The 19,190-nt window shown below is 49.4% G+C and overlaps 1 pseudogene across 1 annotated transcript in view; it reads right to left on the bottom strand.

Annotated features, from left to right (window-relative positions):
- LOC102463811 (interferon-induced very large GTPase 1-like) overlaps positions 1 to 1,789 on the bottom strand; it is a 33,302-nt pseudogene extending 31,513 nt beyond the window's left edge. The window contains exon 1 of the transcript XR_016349068.1: positions 1,462 to 1,789. The product of XR_016349068.1 is annotated as an interferon-induced very large GTPase 1-like (transcript). The remainder of the gene's footprint in view (positions 1 to 1,461) is intronic.
- Positions 1,790 to 19,190: the final 17,401 nt, after the last annotated feature.

Raw genomic sequence — 19,190 nt, 5'->3', positions numbered from 1 at the left:
GCCATTCTGGCCTGTCCTGGAGAACATGTTCATTACAGAGGCAACAGCAAGGAAACTGCTGTTATGTAAGGCCCTAGCCCAGGGTTTCTCAACCTCTGGGTCAGGACCCAAATATGAGTCACCCTTGCATTACAAAAGGGTCACGAGTGTCTCCCCAGGTGGCTCTGCCTTCCCGCCCCCCCCCCCCCCCCCGTTTCTGAATTGCCCTGGGTCACCAAGACTTCCTGAATTGTTGAAATGGGTCCCCATCTGGAAAAGGCTGGAAACTGCTGCCCTGGCCAGTCTCCTCCAGACAGACGCCTTCGTTAGCAGGGCGCTGTTTAATCGCTGCCCAGGCTGTCCCGTCAGATCCTTTGGCACAGGGGGGCCCTTTAAGAGGTGCCCAGAGACTGAGGGTGTTCAGCAGAGGAGGCTCCATCACGGGCCCTTTGAACAGTTAGGCTGGGGGAGGCCACGAGGAGTTTTATTCCCACCCTCTTCCGGGTGGGTCGGGGGGGTCCCTACGCCCAGGCTGACTGGCTCCGCCAATGTGAGTCTGAACCAGACGGAGATGGGTCACTAGTTCCCCCTCCCTGGGGCCCACCTGGACACTCTCCAACCAGGCAGCAGGCCCCAGGCTCTCCCCAGCCCCCCCACCCAGCCCCCTGGCCAGGCCTCCTCTGCTCCCGCCCCTTTCCTGGTGTCTGTCTTGTCTGCACCTGAGTGCGGCCGCTTCCCCTCCCCCCTGCCTTGGCACAGCTGGGGAGCCCTGAGCCCGCAGGGGAAAGAGGCTCCGGGCCAGCCCAGAGGCTCCGGGAACAGCAGTTTCAGGGGACTCCTGCTTGGCCCTGCAGCGCCGCGCTGCCCCATGCTTAGCACTGCCGGCCTGGGGGCGATTTCCCTTCGAACCGCAGGCACGTCTCCGCCGGGAACCATCTCCAGGGACTGGCGCTGGGGCACGGCTGGGAGAAGGTTCCCGGGGACGGCGGGAGAGGCACCTTGCTGCCAGGCTGCCCCTCCGGCGCATGGCCGGTCCCTGCTCCCAAGCTGGGGGCCACTGCCCGTCTCGAGGGAGAGTCTGGACAAACGTTAACGGGGCAGCAGTGAGTCTTGCTCCAGGCCTGTTCGTGGGGGGGGTGAAGCTTTGGCTGAACCTTTGCCCAGCGGAGCCCAGCAGGGAAACCTTCACTCGGACAGTTCCCCTTTGGCTACGTTAAATCACCTGGCAACAGGCGTCTCTGTGGAAACGCTCGGCCCCATAGCTGGGGGCAGCCCCACCCCCACCTGTAAACTAGAGTCCGGTGTATTCTGATGGCCTTTGTCCTACCAGCTGGCTCCTGTGTCCAGGCTCCCCGTCCTCAGAGACTCCACCCAGCTGTGCTAACATCCAACCCTTCTCCCCATTGCACCCTGCGTCTTGGCCCACGAGCCCCCTCTGCCCTGGCAGCTCGGATCTGAGGGTCCCCAAAGCCAGAACGGTACCTTCCAGCCCAGAGTGCCCAGGTCTCTGCTCGGTGCTGCGCCTGCTCTGCTCTCGCCTCGCTCACAGGAGACCGCGCGGCTACTTATACAGCAAAGGTTCAGCTCCGGCAACCTGAAAGCCACTTGTTGATTTCCTGTAAAGCAGAGTCTGCAAGAGAAGTGAACAAAGGTGACGTTCTGACCAATCTGTCACGTACCCTAACGTCTATAGAAGTTGAACAAAACACAGGCAGAGGGGTACGTGTAGAGTAGGGAGAGATAATCTAGCATTTTCCTAGTGCCAATGCAAAGGAAAAGTTAATAATTTAGAACCAGATCCACAAAGCTATTTAGCCTCTTAACAACCATTGAGGGGTGTGGACAGCAGCATGGTGGGCAGGGATGTCACACTATCAAATAAATGATGTGGTTTTGTAACTGTTATTTCACAGAAAGGACGCTCTGCCGCCACACACCCACACAAAGCTCTTGTACACTGCACTGTGTGCACACACTTTATGTGTTGCATGAAAAAAGCCTCCGCCTGAGCTCACTAGATTTATATACATGGATTTTCTGAAGCTACACCAAACTATAAGGTCTACGATTTTTAACTGTAACTCATTGTGATTTTTGTCAAGTTTTGAGATCTGTGTAACTCTCAAACTTACTGTAAACTGCAACTTTGTAATCTCTGTAACTCTCAGCCACCTTGCTTGTAACTTTCCCTAAGCTGCATTCTCCCCTGAGTGAATGGAGAGAGAGTGTGAGTGTGAGACTGTGTTTGAAGAAGACTGGGAACAATGAAGCACATGTCAATGAGGGAAGTCTGGACATGCTCTCTGCTGGATACAGGGAAGTCTGGGCATGCTCCCTGATGACGAGGTGAATGAGTCACAGGAGCCATTCAGACACTATATAAAGAGAAGGAGCACGTGTGAGACTCTCTTTGGGTATGTCTGCATGACAGCACTAATTTGAACTAACTTAATTTGAATTAGTTAATTTGAACTAAGCTAATTCGAACTAGTGCATCTAGACCTAAAAACTAATTCGAATTAGCATTTTGCTAATTCAAAATAGCATGTCCACATTGAGTGGACCCTGAACCGAGGTTAAGGATGGCTGGAACCAGTGCCAGCAGGGCATCAGGTTAGGACTTAGAGTGTGGAGCTGCTGCCTCAGGCTAGCCGAGGGCTGTGCTTAAAGGGACCCGACCCCCACCCCGGACAGACAGTTCTCAGGGTTCCCAGCTTGCTTGTCTAACTCGATGAGGGACAGTAAAGCAGTCCTGGCTTGGAGTGCCCTGAGTGCCCACACTCGGCACATCACAGCACTCGGCCATCAGCCCGGCTGCACTTGCTGCAGGCTGCCATCCAGGGGAGGGTCAACTGGGGAGCTGTTAGGATCCAGGAGGCCCTGCAGGAAAGCTTCCACACCAAGGAGCCAGCAGAGCCACCCCAGTCCTCCCCATCGGGGGCTCGTGCCCCATTCCTCCCTCACCTCCTTCCACTTACCCCTCCCTAGCCCTCCTTTCTGATGTAAAAAATAAAGGACACGTGTGTTCAAAAATAGAAACTCTCTTTATTTAACAAAACTGGGGGGGGGATTAACCTCTGGGGAGACTGGGAAAAGGAGGTGGAAGAGGGGAGGGGGAAATCTGGGAGGAGGGAGCTGGAAGGAGGAAGCAAGGGGAAGAAGGAGGAGGGGAAGTATAAAACTACGGTACGCCATATCTTCAGTACTGTGTACAGATGTGGAATCCTCACCTCAAAAAAGATATTTTGGCTTTGGAAAGGGTTCAAAAAAGGGCAACTAAAATAATTAGGGGTTTGGAACAGGTCGCTTATGAAGAGAGGCTAAAGAGACTGAGGGTATGTCTACACTACCCTCCTAGTTCGAACTAGCGGGGTAATGTATGCATACCGCACTTGCAAATGAAGCCCGGGATTTGAATTTCCCAGGCTTCATTTGCATAAACTGGGCGCCGCCATTTTTAAATCCCTGCTCGTTCGAACCCCGTGCCACGTGGCTACACGCGGCATGGACTAGATAGTTCAGACTAGGCTTCCTAGTCCGAACTACCATTACTCCTCGTGGAAGTAACCCTACCTAGTTCATGCCGCGTGTAGCCACACTGCACGGGGTTCGAACGAGCAGGGATTTAAAAATGGCAGCGCCCAGTTTATGCAAATGAAGACCGGGAAATTCAAATCCCGGGCTTCATTTGCAAGTGCGGTATGCCTACATTACCCCGCTAGTTCGAACTAGCGGGGTAGTGTAGACATACCCTGGGACTTTTCAGCTTAGAAAAGAGGAGACTGAGGGGGGATATGATTGAGGTCTATAAAAGCATGAGTGGTGTGGAGAGAGTGAACAAAGAAAAGTTCTTCATTAGTTCCCATAATATAAGGACTAGAGGACACCAAATGGAATTATTGGGCAGCAGGTTTAAAAGTAATAAGCTAAAGTTCTTCTTCACACAGCACATAGTCAACCTGTGGAACTCCTTGCCAGAGAAGGCTGTGAAGGCTAGAACTATAACAGCGTTTAAAGAGAAGTTAGATAAATCCATGGAGGTTGGGTCCATGGAGTGCTATTAGCCAGGGGTAGGAACAATGTCCCTGGCCTCTGTTTTTGGAAGGCTGGAGATGGATGGCACGAGACAAATGGCTTGGTCATTGTCTTCGGTCCATCCCCTCCAGGGTAGTTGGTGTTGGCCGCTGTCGGCAGACAGGCTACTGGGCTAGATGGACCTTTGGTCTGACCCAGTACGGCCATTCTTATGTTCTAAGCTCAGGGCTCAGGGTCGGGGGTCTCACTGGACCAACTTGATTTTCATGCCAACCTGTTCCTGGGTTCGCATGTGGCCTTTCGCGGCCTGGCTGGCAGCTATCCTGCCCTAAATGGCCGCGTTCCTGTGCCTAGTTCAGAGATTGTGGACATTGGAGGTCTCCCCTCAAACCTCGATGAAGTCCATGATCTCCGCACTAGACCAGGCAGGCGCCCGCCTCTTGCGGCCCTGGGTAGGCTCCTGGGAGCCGCCACCCAGGTCCTGGGAAGATGCGGAGGGCTGGGTGGCAGCGGGTGGCTGGCTCTTGCCGTGCCAGATGCAGGGTCTGCTGGCTGGGTCCTGGCAGGCTTTCAACTGGCACAAGCACCGTAGCCAGACCGTGCCCCTTTAAGGACTCCGGGGCTGGGAAGGGGGCAGAAAAGTTTCCCTGGTGGTGCCCAGAGTGGCCACCAGGGCAAGCTGGGGAGGGCTAGCCTCCCACTAGTTCGAATTAAGTGGCTACACAGCCCTTAATTCGAACTACTTAATTCGAACTAGGCGTTAGTCCTCGTAGAATGAGGTTACCTAGTTTGAATTAGGTGCTCCGCTAGTTCAATTTAAATTCGAACTAGTGGTTTGTATGTATAGCCCCTATGAAAGTTAATTCAAACTAACGGCTATTAGTTTGAATTAACTTTGTAGTGTAGACATACCCTTATAGACCAACCTGGCGACCCTCGGAGGTCATGTGCACACTGCGTGCCAGACAGGGGTGACGGGATTCAGAGGCCTCACCCCTGGGCAGACACTGCAGCAAGCAGGCGCGGTGGGCCGTCCCTGCCCCGCCCCCACACCCTTGCGGTGCATGCTCATGCCACGCACCGGGTATTTTAAATGCCGGCGGCATGGCAGACAAAGGGGAGGCAGTCCACCCAGGCCCAGGCCAATGAGGTGAGCACAGCTCAGCTCAGGGAAGCGCCCACTCTCCTGTAGCAGCCGGAACATGGCATACAATACCACGGGGCGGATGCTCAGACTCCGCAGTCCCAGAAGAAACAGGCAACGGATACCAGAGCGGCCTATGTCCCCTCAACAGACAGTGGGGCAGCAGGGCCTGATCGCAGACTCCAGCCCCCCTGCCCCGCAAACTGGAAGACAGAAGGTAGGGGAGGGGGAAAAATAGGGGGAGGGGTGGGAGAGGAAGGGGCTTGTGATGAGGAGAGGGGGACAGGTCAGGAGAAGAAAGGGGAAGGCACCAAGGGACAGGGTGCAGGAGAGACAAATGCCAGGGGGCCAAGTACAGACAATGAGGGAAAGGGCAGGAGGGGAGGTGTCATGGGAGGGGGGACAGGGTGATGCTGGGAGAAGAGAGGGTAAAGCCACTGGGGGCTAGAGGGCGGAGGGGGAGGTGCTGGGAGAAGGCTTGAAAGAAGGGGTGGGCATGAGGAAGGCAGGGATGGAGCAAGGCATGTGTGAGGGCATGAGGGGAATGGGGGCAGAGGATGGGCATCAGGGAAAAAGAGGGCAAAGGGCACAGGGGCAGTGAGGGAAGGGGGAGGCACCAGTAGGGGTAAGGGAAGGTGCAGGTGCCAGGGGATTCTGGGGTGAAGCAGAAGGGCAGACACCTGCGGGGGAGGGACCAGCACCAGAGGAGAGAGGCAGGGCAGGTGTGTAGACGGAGGTGTTGGAAGAGGAGATGAGAAGGGGTAGCTCACTTGATCAGGGTGGGGCACACATTGGGTTAATGCAACCATGGGATAGCTGCATGCAGGGGGTGTTCTCTGTAATTTTAACTCTTGGCCCACCACCTAGCCTGGCCAAAAGACTCCAGCTCCCTCTAGAATAATATTCCAAAATAATAAAGAGACCCCTTGTGGAGTCTGTTTAAGTCTATCCTTAGAATGAGAGATGGGGGAAGGGAGAAACAGGTTGAACCAGTCTTATAACTCATGCCTGGAGGGTATGTAGCTGGCTGATTCAAGCTCCTCCCCCTCCCCAATCCAATCCAATCGAGTCTGGGAAGGGGAGGTTTGTCCATCTGAGACTCTTTACAATGACAGTGTCTCTCCTGCAAGCACTGGGGTGATATTTTACAATTCCTACATTTAGGGTTAACATAGTGTGTGACCCCACAACAGCCAACAGCCAAATTAGTTACAACACACCACATTCCATTTAACAATTGACCATCCATCAGGCCTATAGCACTGGCTGAACTAGATTTACATAATCACACCCCCCCCCATTCCAGAATGAGCATGAGCTGTATTTACATAGCAACCGTTGGATACCTTGCAGGGCAGCTGGCTGCATTAGTTCAGACCCTGTTTACACAGAGAAAATAACCCCCCTGTATGCAACATCCCTCACCCTTAATATAGTGATTTTCCATCTCATAAAGCTGGAAGTGACCTTGAGAGGTCATTGAGTGCACTCCACCACCCTCATAGCAGGACCAAGTACCATCCCTGGCAGGTTTGCCCCAGATCCCTAGATGGCTCCCTCAAGGATTGAGCTGACAACCCTAGGTTTAGTAGGCAAATGCCTAAACCACTGAGCTATCCAACCCTTACCTGTCCGTCTGTCTGCACCAACATGTGCTACAGAAACCACCTGGCTTGTCAACGCAGCCACATCACCATCTGAGTCTTTCTCCCAGTCCCCTCTTCCACCACCTCAATCTCCTTGTTTTCACTGCGGAGGCTCTTTGTGGCCTGTCCCTGCCCAGCCTTTCCCTGCTCGCAAGGTAACAAACCCTCAAGCCCCCACTCGCTCCACCACTGGTGCCAGCCACTGGGGTCTGCCTCACACAATGGCTACGTCTACACTGGTGCGTTCTTGCGCAAAAACATGCCGCCTGTCTACACTGGCCACGCATTCTTGCGCAAGTAAACTGACGTTGTACTGTAGAAAATCAGGGCTTCTTGCATGAGAACTCTGACGCTCCTTCTCAGGAAGGAGAAAGATGGGGGTGGAGCAAGTCATGTGTGAGGGCACAGAGGGGCAGGAGGGGAATGGGGCAGAGAATGGTGAGGGTTGGGCCTCAGGGAAAAAAGGGGCAGGGGCAGTAAGGGAAGGGGGAGGCACCAGAAGGGTGCAGGTCTAAGGGAAGGTGCAAGTGCCAGGAGATTCTGGGATGAAGCAGAAGGGCAGACACCTGCAGGGGAGGGACCAGCACCAGAGGAGAGAGGCAGGGCAGGTGTGTAGAGAGAGGTGTTAGGAGAGGGGATGAGGAGGGGTAGCTCACATGATCAGAGTGGGGCTACTGGAGGAGTGGGCACAGGGGGGAGAGAAGGGCTGGTGGAGGGGGGCAGGTTGCAGCAGGGCTGAGGGCAGTGAGAAGGGCAGGAGTCAGGACAGTAGAAGAGGGTGAGGAGTTGGGGACAGCAGGCACCAGAGGAGATGATGGAGCAAGGGGAGGAGACATGGCAGCAGACAGAAAAGGTCGAGGTTTAAAAATATTTATTAATAACTTGGTATGCTGCCCACAGCCAGTTTGTTTGCGCCCCGTGGTGCAGTTTGGGCTTATGTGGGGATCAACATGTGGCCGGCGAGTGGGAGCTGAAACAAAAAAGTATTCAGTGTAATGATCTTCTGTTGAGATGCGGTTTAGTAGTTAAATTCTTGGACTGCCATTGCTCATGAAAAGTGCTGTCACATGGGTAGAAATCGTGTAATTATTGCATTTTATGAATATCAACAGAACTGACTTAAATGGGGCCTGTGTGTTGTGTGTCTTGCCTTAATCTTTGTATTCATGCCTGTCAGTGTGAGAGAAGCTATTTGTATAGATTTGCTTGCATATGCAGCCACGCTTAAGTTGCGGCCCTCAGCATGTTCTGTAAGTATCAGTGTGGCCCCTGGGGCTTCCAAAGTTGAGTTGCCCTAGCTCATCCCTGACAGGTGTCTGTCTAACCTGGTCTTAAATATCTCCAGTGATGGAGATTCCGCAATTTCTCTAGGCTTTTTTTTCCAGAGAATAACGTCTAGACTGGTGCTTTTCTCCGGCTTTTCCCCAAGACGGAAAAAAGCGGCAGCCATGTAAATGCAAATTGCAGCCATCCTTTTCCGGGAGGGATGCCAGTGTAGACACAGCCTTGGAGTGAGATGGAGATAGACGTAGGAGACATGTTGAGAGTCTCTGGGTTAGGCTAAAAGGGATTAAAAACAAGGGTGATGTCATGCCAGGAGTCTACTACAGGCCACCTACCCAGGTGGAAGAAGTGGATGAGGCTTTTCTTTAAACAACTAACAAAATCATCCAAACCCCAAGATTTGGTGGTGATGGGGGACTTCAACTATCCAGACATTTGTTGGGAAACTAACAGAGCGGGGCACAGACTATCCAATAAGTTCTTGGACTGAATTGGTGACAACTTTCTATTCCAGAAGGTTGAAAAAGCTAGCGGGGGGAAGCTGTTTTAGACTTGATTTTAACAAATAGGGAGGAGCTGATTGAGAATTTTAAAGTGGAGGGCAGGATGGGTGAAAGTGATCATGAAATCCTAGAGTTCACAATTCTAAGGAAGGATAGAAAGGAAAACAGCAAATTAGAGACAATGGATTTGAGGAAGGCAGATTTTGGTGAGCTCAGAGAGCTGATAGGTAAGGTCCCATGGGAAGCAAGACTAAGGGGGAAAACAACTGAAGAGAGTTATCCGTTTTTCAAAGGGATGTTATTAAGGGCCCAAAATCAAGTTATTCCACTGAGTAGGAAAGATAGAAAATATGGCAAAAGACCACCTTGGCTTAACCACGAGATCTTGCATGATCTCAAAATAAAAAGGAGTCTCATAAAAAATGGAAAGGACAAATTACAAAGGATGAATATATGCAAACAACACAGGAATGCAGGGGCAAGATTAGAAAGGTAAAAGCACAACATGAGCTCAAACTAGCTATGGAAACAAAGGGAAACAAGGCGACTTTTTATAAATACATTAGAAGCAAGAGGAAGACCAAGGACAGGGTAGGCCCACTGGTCAGTGAGGAGGGAGAAACAGTAACTGGAAACTTGGAAATGGCAGAGTTACTTAATGACTTCTTTGTTTCTGTCTTCACCAAGAAGTCTGATGAAGGAATGCCAGACAGTGAATGCTAGTGGGAAGGGGGTAGGTTTAGAAGATAAAATAAAAAAAGAACAAGTTAAAAATCACTTAGAAAAGTTTGATGCCTGCAAGTCACCAGGGCCTGATGAAATGCATCCTAGATTACTCAAGGAGCTGATAGAGGAGGTATCTGAGCCTCTAGCTATCATCTTTGGAAAATCATGGGAGACAGGAGAGATTCCAGAAGACTGGAAAAGAGCAAATCTAGTGCCCATCTCTAAAAAGGGAAATAAGAACAACCCAGGAAACTACAGACAGGTATAACTTCTGTGCCAGGGAAGATAATTGAGCATTAAGGAAATCATCCGTAAACACTTGGAATGTTGCAAGGTGATAGGGAACAGCCAGCATGGATTTGTAAAGAACAAATCATGTCAAACCAATCTGATAGCTTTCTTCGATAGGATATTGAGTCTTGTGAATAAGGGAGAAGCGGTGGATGTGTTATAGACTTTGGTAAGGCATTTGATGTGGTCTCGCATGATATTCTTATCAATAAACTAAGCAAATACAACTTAAATGGGACTACTATAAGGTGGGTGCATAACTGGCTGGATAAAAGTACTCAGAGAGTAGTTATTAATGGTTCTCAAACCTGCTGGAAAGGGTATAACCAGTGGGGTTCCGCAGGGGTCTGTTTTGGGACTAGCTCTGTTCAATATCTTCATCAATGATTTAGTTGATGGCTAAGAGAGGACGCTTATTAAGTTTGCAGATGATACCAAGCTGGGAGGGGTTGCGACTGCTTTGGATGATAGGGTCATAATTCAAACTGATCTGGACAAATTGGAGAAATGGTCAGAGGTAAACAGGATGAAGTTTAATAAAGACAAATGCAAAGTGCTCTTCTTAGAAAGAAACAATCAGTTTCATACATACAGAATGGGAAGCGACTGTCTAGGAAGGAGTACGGCAGAAAGGGATCTAGGGGTTATAGTGGACCACAAGCTAAATATCAGTCAACAGTATGATGCTGTTGCAAAAAAAGCAAACATGATTCTGGGATGCATTAACAGGTGTGTTGTGAGCAAGACACGAGAAGTCATTCTTCCGCTCTACTCTGTGCTGGTTAGGCCTCAGTTGGAATATTGTGTTCAGTTCTGGGCACCGCATTTCAAGAAAGATGTGGAGAAATTGGAGAGGGTCCAGAGAAGAGCAACAAGAATGATTAAAGTTCTAGAGAACATGACCTGTGAGGGAAGGCTGAAGGAATTGGGTTTGTTTAGTTTAGAAAAGAGAAGACTGAGGGGGGACATAATAGCCGTTTTCAGGTATCTAAAAGGGTGTCATAAGGAGGAGGGAGAAAACTTGTTCATCTTGGCCTCTGAGGATAGAACAAGCAGCAATGGGCTTAAACTGCAGCAAGGGAGGTTTAGGTTGGACATTAGGAAAACGTTCCTAACTCTCAGGGTGGTCAAACACTGGAATAAATTGCCCAGGGAGGTTGTGGAATCCCCATCTCTAGAGATATTTCAGAGCAGGTTAGATAATGTCTATCAGGGATGGTCTAGATAGTTCTTGGTCCTGCTATGAGGGCAGGGGACTGGACTCGATGACCTCTCGTGGTCCCTTCCAGTCCTAGTATTCTATGATTTTGGACAGACTTGTTGCTTGCCCAGGGAAAGGGCGGTAAGACAGGGGAAGAGTCAGAAGATGTTGGGGTGATGAACTAATAAGTGAAATGCAAATAGCACGCAACAGGAAGCGGTGTTATCAGTAATAAGCTGCACTTCTGAGAATTAGAACTAAGGTGAGAATGAAGAAGAAACCACAATCAGAAATCAAGACAATCAGCTGATCTGTGCCACTTGAGCCAGCCACCATGAGAAGTTTAAAGCAGCTCATTTGGTTTTCAGAATGTGGTAACAGGAAAGATCTTGGTAGATTCATAAACTCCAAGGCCAGAAAGGATTCCTGGCATTGTCTAGCCTGACCAGTGTGCATTGGCCATAGGCCTATTGCAGAAGCTGCACTGACGTGTCATTTCCAAAGAGATCTCTTGTTCTGAAGAGCTAAGCCACAGGGAGTCCACCCCCCTCGCTTGGCAAGCTGTTCAGTAACCATGAGCTCATCAGGACAATCTCAGCTATTCCCCAGCACCCACCACCTCCCGGGGGAGCAATGTTTTACAAGCTATTTAGAGTAAACTTTGCACCTCCAATGTGGCACATGTGAAAATCACAATCTGTGGCTCGTCGACTTGGTTGAGCCTCGTTGGAGTCCAACGCTTCCCTTGAACAGCTGCCAAACCCTCGCTCAGCTGAGAGGTGGTGGGCGCTGGAGAAGAGATAAGATCAGTCATGATGAGCAAATGATATTAGCTCAAGGAGGGCCAGAGCCATCGTTTTAGCACAAACTGTGTGCAAAAAGTTGTAAGAACTCTCCATTAAGATATTGTGTGTCTGTGGACACCAAGGGTGTGTCTAGGCTACAGGTCTTATCGACAAAAGTGGACTTTTGTCGACAAAACTATACCTCTCCCTACACTACCGCCGAGTTCTTTAGAAAGTCAACAGAATGAGGCAGTTTTGTCGATGGCTGTAAACCTCTTTCTACAAGGAATAATGCCTTTTGTCGACAGAGTTCTGTCGATAAAAACGCTATTGCATCCACACTGTGCGTTCTCAAAAGAGAGCATCTAGACTCTCTGTAGAAGAAGCAGCTTGCTTTGTCAACAGAACTGGCTGTAGTCTAGACACACTTTGTCGACAGAAGCATTGTCGACGGTAGCTGCTCCCAGCTATGGGGCTGAGCGTTTCCACGGAGACGCCTGTTGTCAGGTGATTTAACGTAGCCAAAGGGGAACTGTCCGAGTGAAGGTTTCCCTGCCAGGCTCCGCTGGGCAAAGGTTCAGCCAAAGCTTCACCCCCCCACGAACAGGCCTGGGGCAAGACTCGCTGCTGCCCCGTTAACGTTTGTCCAGACTCTCCCTCGAGACGGGCAGTGGCCCCCAGCTTGGGAGCAGGGACCGGCCATGCGCCGGAGGGGCAGCCTGGCAGCAAGGTGCCTCTCCCGCCGTCCCCGGGAACCTTCTCCCAGCCGTGCCCCAGCGCCAGTCCCTGGAGATGGTTCCCGGCGGAGACGTGCCTGCGGTTCGAAGGGAAATCGCCCCCCGGCCGGCGGTGCTAAGCATGGGGCAGCGCGGCGCTGCAGGGCCAAGCAGGAGTCCCCTGAAACTGCTGTTCCCGGAGCCTCTGGGCTGGCCCGGAGCCTCTTTCCCCTGCGGGCTCAGGGCTCCCCAGCTGTGCCAAGGCAGGGGGGAGGGGAAGCGGCCGCACTCAGGTGCAGACAAGACAGACACCGGGAAAGGGGCGGGAGCAGAGGAGGCCTGGCCAGGGGGCTGAGTGGGGGGGGCTGGGGAGAGCCTGGGACCTGCTGCCTGGTTGGAGAGTGTCCAGGTGGGCCCCAGGGAGGGGGAACTAGTGACCCATCTCCGTCTGGTTCAGACTCACATTGGCGGAGCCAGTCAGCCTGGGCGTAGGGACCCCCCCGACCCACCTGGTAGAGGGTGGGAATAAAACTCCTTGTGGCCTCCCCCAGCCTAACTGTTCAATGGGCCCGTGATGGAGCTGAAGACCCTCTGCCTCTGGGCACCTTTTAAATGTTCCACTCTGTGCCAAAGGATCCATCCAAGTGCTGACGGGACAGCCTGGGCAGCGATTAGACAGCGCCTGGCTAACGAAGGCATCTGGCTGGACAAGACTGGCCAGGGGCCATATGCAGCAGCAGTCTCCTCGCTGTTGCCTCTGCAGTGCGCAGGGTGCTGGTTCCGGAAATCACCACGTTGCTTTGTGTTCTGCTCTTATTCCCTGATATCACTATATAAAATCTTACACAAATGCTGAAATGTTAACTTGTTGCGGCTCCGTAACAGGAAGAACTGCAAGAGAGCAGTCAAACGCATTGTTTTGTCACATTAAAGCTTGTAACAATAACTGCACTGCGGGTAACAAAGGCGGCTGCATTTTCTTAAAGAACTTCCTGTGTAACTCAGAAAGAACGTATGTGGCTGGTTTCTTTTACCAAACCAGGTAGGTTTGAAATCACAAGTAACTCGACACTGTTTTTAGAATCCTGATGTACAGCAACCAATTCAGACCCCCAAGGCTGTGACTGCAGTTGGTCAGTAAACATATGAAGTGACAATATTAATACTTGAATTTCACCTAAGGGTGAAATTCCCCCTGATATCCTTGTTTCCTTTCCTACCACCTCCCACTTACAGATCCGGTGAGGGGGTGAGCAGTGCTTAGCAAGAGTTTGCTTCCCTGTCTACACTAACACTGGATGCAACCCGATGATTTTAAAAGCTTGTAACTTTAAGATTTTGATTTTAACTTTTTTTAAAATGATTAGTTTTAACTTTATTATTATTATTATTATTGTAAAAGCAATTTGCTTTGCCCACTTCCTCTTTTCTCCAAAACACTCAGATGCATTTCCCCTATAGATTTTTTTTATTTTACCATGATCTGCTAGCTGCTAGTCAAACATGCAGTAACCTTAAGCATAGTATCTGTCAATCTGACAGAGAATGGAATTTGGATGATAGTCGCACATTGACCTGTTCTCTGAAGAGGTCTTCTTTGAGGTGACCTATCAAATGGACAGCAGCCAGTTTCCTGTACGCATTCTTGTCTGGGTCAAACATTGGTCATGAAATTGTGAATGAGACAAACAAGGATCATGCCATTGTACAATCTTTAGAAAAAGAACAGCTGTCTCGGTTAAGGTGAGGTGTCACAGAGCCCAGCTCTCTCACTGTTCCCACTGATACATGCTGGCAACCCTCCAACATGTGGATCGCTCCTTTTCTAACCTTTGAAAACATTTGGGACAATGCCAGCTCAGCAATTGTTCATCTTTTATTAGGTCAGGAATCTTTCCCAAGCTGGGTTATGTCATGCACATTATAAACTCTAATCTCTCTTCCTGTGACAATCCCTGATTCCTTGTTATGTCGGGTTAACTACCCAGTTAACTTCCTCTTGTCACACATAATCTATGCTGTTGAATCTTTCAAACATCTACTCGGTTCTAAATTGACATTCCTGAGCCAACCAGTCCTGTTAGGGACTCCAAAACTCCAATAGGATTTAAATCACGTTTTCCCCTAGAGGAATGTATCTTTAACAGAACAGTATCTCACACTTGTTGATAAGCTGTAATTCTATCCACAAGAAGTACTGAGAAACAGGAAGATACTAGAGTATGTTGACAATAGCTGAATTCACCAATGAGATAAATTTAACATCAAAGAAGCATGCATAAATCAAACTATCACGCTCACTTCATATTGTCCATATTCCATACATTCACGTTTATACAAGGTCAAACTTCAGAAATGCCAGTGTCCATTTCAGAGTTGTTATCTGTGGTCTGTATGGGAGGTGTATTCTCTTCAGGACTCCCAATAATTTATGGTAGTCCTTGAAAAACAGTCCAGTAAAACGTGATCCCTGATTGGATTCCACCTATGCAGGGGTCCCCCCATCAAGAGAAGACCTGATCTATGAGGGCCCTGGCTGTGGCTTTTGCAGTAATGGCCTTTACAGGAAATGCCTTTGCCCCCCTTGAAAGAGGATTGACAACCACCAAAAAGTATCGATTACCTCTGAATCCTTGGTAAAAAATATTGCCTCTCCAGGAACTGGTTACAAAAACTTCCTCCCAAAATCCTAATACCCAGATTTTGGGAAACTTGCTGCCACCAAGTGCTTTTGATTCCCAAAATAAAAAAGCAAGCAGGGGTGGACACTTGAAACCAACCCCAGGATACCCCAAGTTCTCTTTCCCCAAAAGAGAAAACCAAGCTGCAGTCTGTGGTAGCCAACCCCTCAGTCAGGAATGGAGATACAGACAGACACAGACAGACCTTCCAAGACACAAGAATCAACCAATACCAGCTAATTAGAGAAAAAAAACAGGCTTTTATTATCAAAACAAAACTAAGTTGCAAGCATAGTAAATTGGCTGGATGGAAAGAGCCACTATTCTCATTCTCTCTCTCTCTCTCTCTCTCTCTCTCTCTCTCTCTCTCTCTCTCACTCACTCACTCAAAGTCCCTGGGCTGTAATCCTTAGTTACAAAAGATAAAAACACTTAGCCAGCTCAGACATGATTTCCAAACCCCCAAAGAAGGAAAACAATAAACCCTGATGGACTAACTAAACTTTTCCCTACTTGCACATTTCAAGAAGTCTCAAGTCTGTTCTTGGAGAGAGAAGTGATGCCCATCTCCCTTAATAGCTCCGAGAAACTGCTCTGATCTCAAATATAAGAGAGAGATGTAACATTAGTTAGAACCAAGGGCTTTGGTTCAGACTAACATGTCCCAGCGTGTAGTTCCTGGTTCAAATCAGCTGCAATTTGAACTAGTGCACCAGGCAAGATCTTGCTAATGAAGCATGGGATATTTAAATCCCCACTTCATTAGCTATTTCGGTACACTACATTTGCATCTCTATCTCGAGAGAGGGAGCAAGTGTAGATGTGCCCTTAGCCATGGGATGCTGGTCAGCACTCCTGACTATAACAGGGGGCTTCCCAAAGGGCTGTCAAGGCCACTGACACTCGGTTTCTTGCTCTTTGGGGCTTCTTGCCACCCTGTCTTGATAGGCCATCTCCCTGGTCTTCTCCAGCCATGGCACAGGGCTGAGAATCCTGTCTCTCCCCATCCCTCAGATGTTCCCAAGAAGCAATAAAACACTGAACCTCTTCAGGTACAAGGAAAGTGCAGTTTAGACCCAGCTTCCCAGGAAACTACTCTCCAAATGGGATCAGCACCCCAAATGAATGAGTTAGGTAAGCCCCCTTCAACAGTGAAAGGAGGATGTGCACAGCGATTGCTCCCCCAGGCAACAATTATTTACACTGAATAGAAAATAAAAGTGATTTGATTAAGTACAAGCAGTAGAATTTAAGTGGTTGTAAGTGAGAACAGGCAGAGCAAAGTAGATTACAAACTTAAAATAACAGAAAATGCTTTGCTAATTCTACACTGAATCCTCAGTACAAACTTCTTATAAACTCACCCTAAAATTGCGCTTGTTCCAGCTAAGCCTTCAAAACCAGGGAAGTCTCCTTTTCCCTGGAGTCTGTAGTCAACCTCCTGGGTGTGTCATATCAGCCAAAAGACAAAAATCTACTAGTTCCCAAATTGTTCTAAAGATTCCACTTTGGATGGGAATTCTGTTTCTACATTCCACCATTTCATTAGTTGGTCAGCCCCTACCAGTTGCAATGGACTTGTGACTTCCTCCGACCAACCACTGCTAACACTTGTAGGACAATGGAGACCATTTACAGCTGGTCATCTAGTCCTTGAGGGTAACACCCTTGATGGCTTTCAGTTGCACATTTAAAACCATAAAGCATGCCATACGCCGTATCTCGAACTTCACACACAAGTATAATACATGCGCCAAAATGCCCAGTGGCTTGTGGCATGAGGATTGATAAGTTACATGAGATAATTTATCCAAAGCACCTTTGAGTTAGTCATATCCATGTCCTCAAGTCCATTTCCTAAGTCATGGGATGGAGGGGTCTGTCACAGCCACCATCTCACAAATACAAGATGTTGAACAGTTTTGTCCACTCCCTGGTGTCTCTTTCTGTTCTGGAAAGTTCTTGGATGCCTCTCACTACATCTTTAGCCCATTTCTGCATCCCTTTTAAGTCGGGTACAGCAGACTGTTCAATCTTAGCTACAGCAATTGAACACTAGGGACTAACGGTAGAAATGGAGTATTCCTGGTCACTTGCTTTCCAAGATTCCCCTGACCAAGCTCCTTCTCGGGCCATTTTATCAGCCTTTCCTCGTTCTGTAGCACAGGGTTCTAACATGCAATGGGCCTTGATGTATTCGCTGTGATTGGCCAGCCCGGCACTGTGGTTTGTACTACTAACCAACGGATGCATCTCATCAATGATGCATATTTAATGGGTGAGCCAGCGGAAGATGTCAACACATTTGTTTCCCAACATGGCAGAAACACTGTGGCTGTGTCTACACTAGCCACTTATTCCGGAAAAGTGGCTGCTTTTCTGGAATAACTTGCCAGCTGTCTACACTGGCCGCTTGCTTTTCCGGAAAAGCAATGATGATCTAATGTAAAATCGTCATTGTTTTTCCGGAAAAACTATGCTGCTCCCATTTGGGCAAAAGTCCTTTTCCGGAAAAACTGTTCCGGAAAAGGGCCAGTGTAGATAGCCCAGTAGTCTTTTCCGCAAAAAAGCCCCGATCACGAAAATGACGATCGGGGCTTTTTTGCGGAAAAGCGCGTCTAGATTGGCACGGACGCTTTTCCGGAAAAAGTGCTTTTCCGGAAAAGCATCCTGCCAATGTAGACATTCTTTTTCCGGAAATACTTATAATGGAAAACTGTTCCGTTTTAAGCATTTCCGGAAAAGGGTGCCAATGTAGATGTAGCCTGTGGGTATGTCTACACTACATGGCTCCGTCAACGGAGCCATGTAGATTACCTTTGTAGATATAGGAAAATGAAGCGGCGATTTAAATAATCGCCACTTCATTTAAATTAAAATGGCTGTTGCACTGTGCCAATCAGCTGTTTGTTGCCACAACACTGTAGTCTAGACGCTCCGTGGTCAACATCAAAGCCATTTGTTGACCTCCCCAGTAAACCTCATCCCATGAGGCATACCGGGGCGGTCGACAAATGCCTTTGATGTCAACCGCGGAGCGTCCAGACTATAGCGCTGTGCAGCCAAACAGCTGATAGGCACAGCGTGGCAGCCAAAGTTCTGCTTTTCCCTCCGGAGGAATTGTATATATTCCAAATGAGGTGAAAGGCTTTCCATAATGGTAAAATTCCATCCACCTATAAAGAAATAGTACCTCTTAAAGGAATCTAATTCCTGGATCAAAAGGTTGGAAAAGTTTTGGTTTGGTTTAGGATTTTTTTGCATCTTTCCCCTTAGATCCAGCTGGTCAGAATCAGGACACAGATGTGGCTCTCCTAGGTACGGTAAGGCAGTTGGTAACAGAGATGGGGTCCTAATAGGCTTTACTGCAATATCTTTTCTATACAGTAACAATGACCAATGGGCTAGGCGAGTGTTTGAGACTTGCCCACCTTTTACTCTGTTGGACAGTATGGCAAAGTGCCAGCCATGCCCCTGGTCTCGTGCTGCTGGCGGATGGTATTAGCCTCAGAGACTCGCTGTGGTCCTATACACGACCCCGTTCTCTTTACAGAAGGCAGAGCCCACGGCTTAGTGAGCCATGCTCCTCACAGGCTAGTCCGTGGTTTGGGGGTAAAACCCCTTGAGAAGCCTGACCTCCCTTCCTGGCTCTGTGTTGGCAGGGGGAGAGTAGGGGGAAGGAAGGCTTGGGGGGAACCCAGGCCCACTCAATACTCCAGGTTCCAGCCCAGGGACCCTACAAAAGCAGCAGGCAAGGTTGTTTTCCCTTGTGACCTGGCAGCTTTTCCCTGGGCCACTTCCCCAAACAACCCCTCCAAAGTGTCTCCCTCTGGTGCCTGTTAACCAGCTCTCAGCTCCCACATTGTCTTGTTCCTCCCTTTCTCCTTCCGGTCCGTCACACTTCATCTTCCGTGTCCCTTGCCTGGGGGACCCCTTTTAAAGCAACTCCACTGGCCTTACTGGGCTGCAGGTGCGAGTGACTTGCCTGAAGGAGCAATCTAGCTAACTAGCCCCAGGTGTGTCCTGCTGTAGTTGGATTGTGGCAGGCTCTGGTAGTTTATTCTAGGGAGAGAAAACTACTTATCCAGCTCCCTGTAGACCTGCCTCCACCAGAGTGTCCTAGGCTGCTGGACCCTCTGACCTGACCCTGTCACAATCCTTATTTTCCTCCCCCCCCCCTTCTCCAGTAGGAGGGTGAT

This window comes from Pelodiscus sinensis, chromosome 3 (genome assembly GCF_052426305.1).
Source record: "Pelodiscus sinensis isolate ZL-2025 chromosome 3, ASM5242630v1, whole genome shotgun sequence".
Classification (NCBI taxonomy): Eukaryota; Metazoa; Chordata; order Testudines; family Trionychidae; genus Pelodiscus; species Pelodiscus sinensis.
The sequence above is the reverse complement of the archived record's forward strand: the minus strand, read 5'-3'. Positions and strand labels throughout refer to the sequence as shown.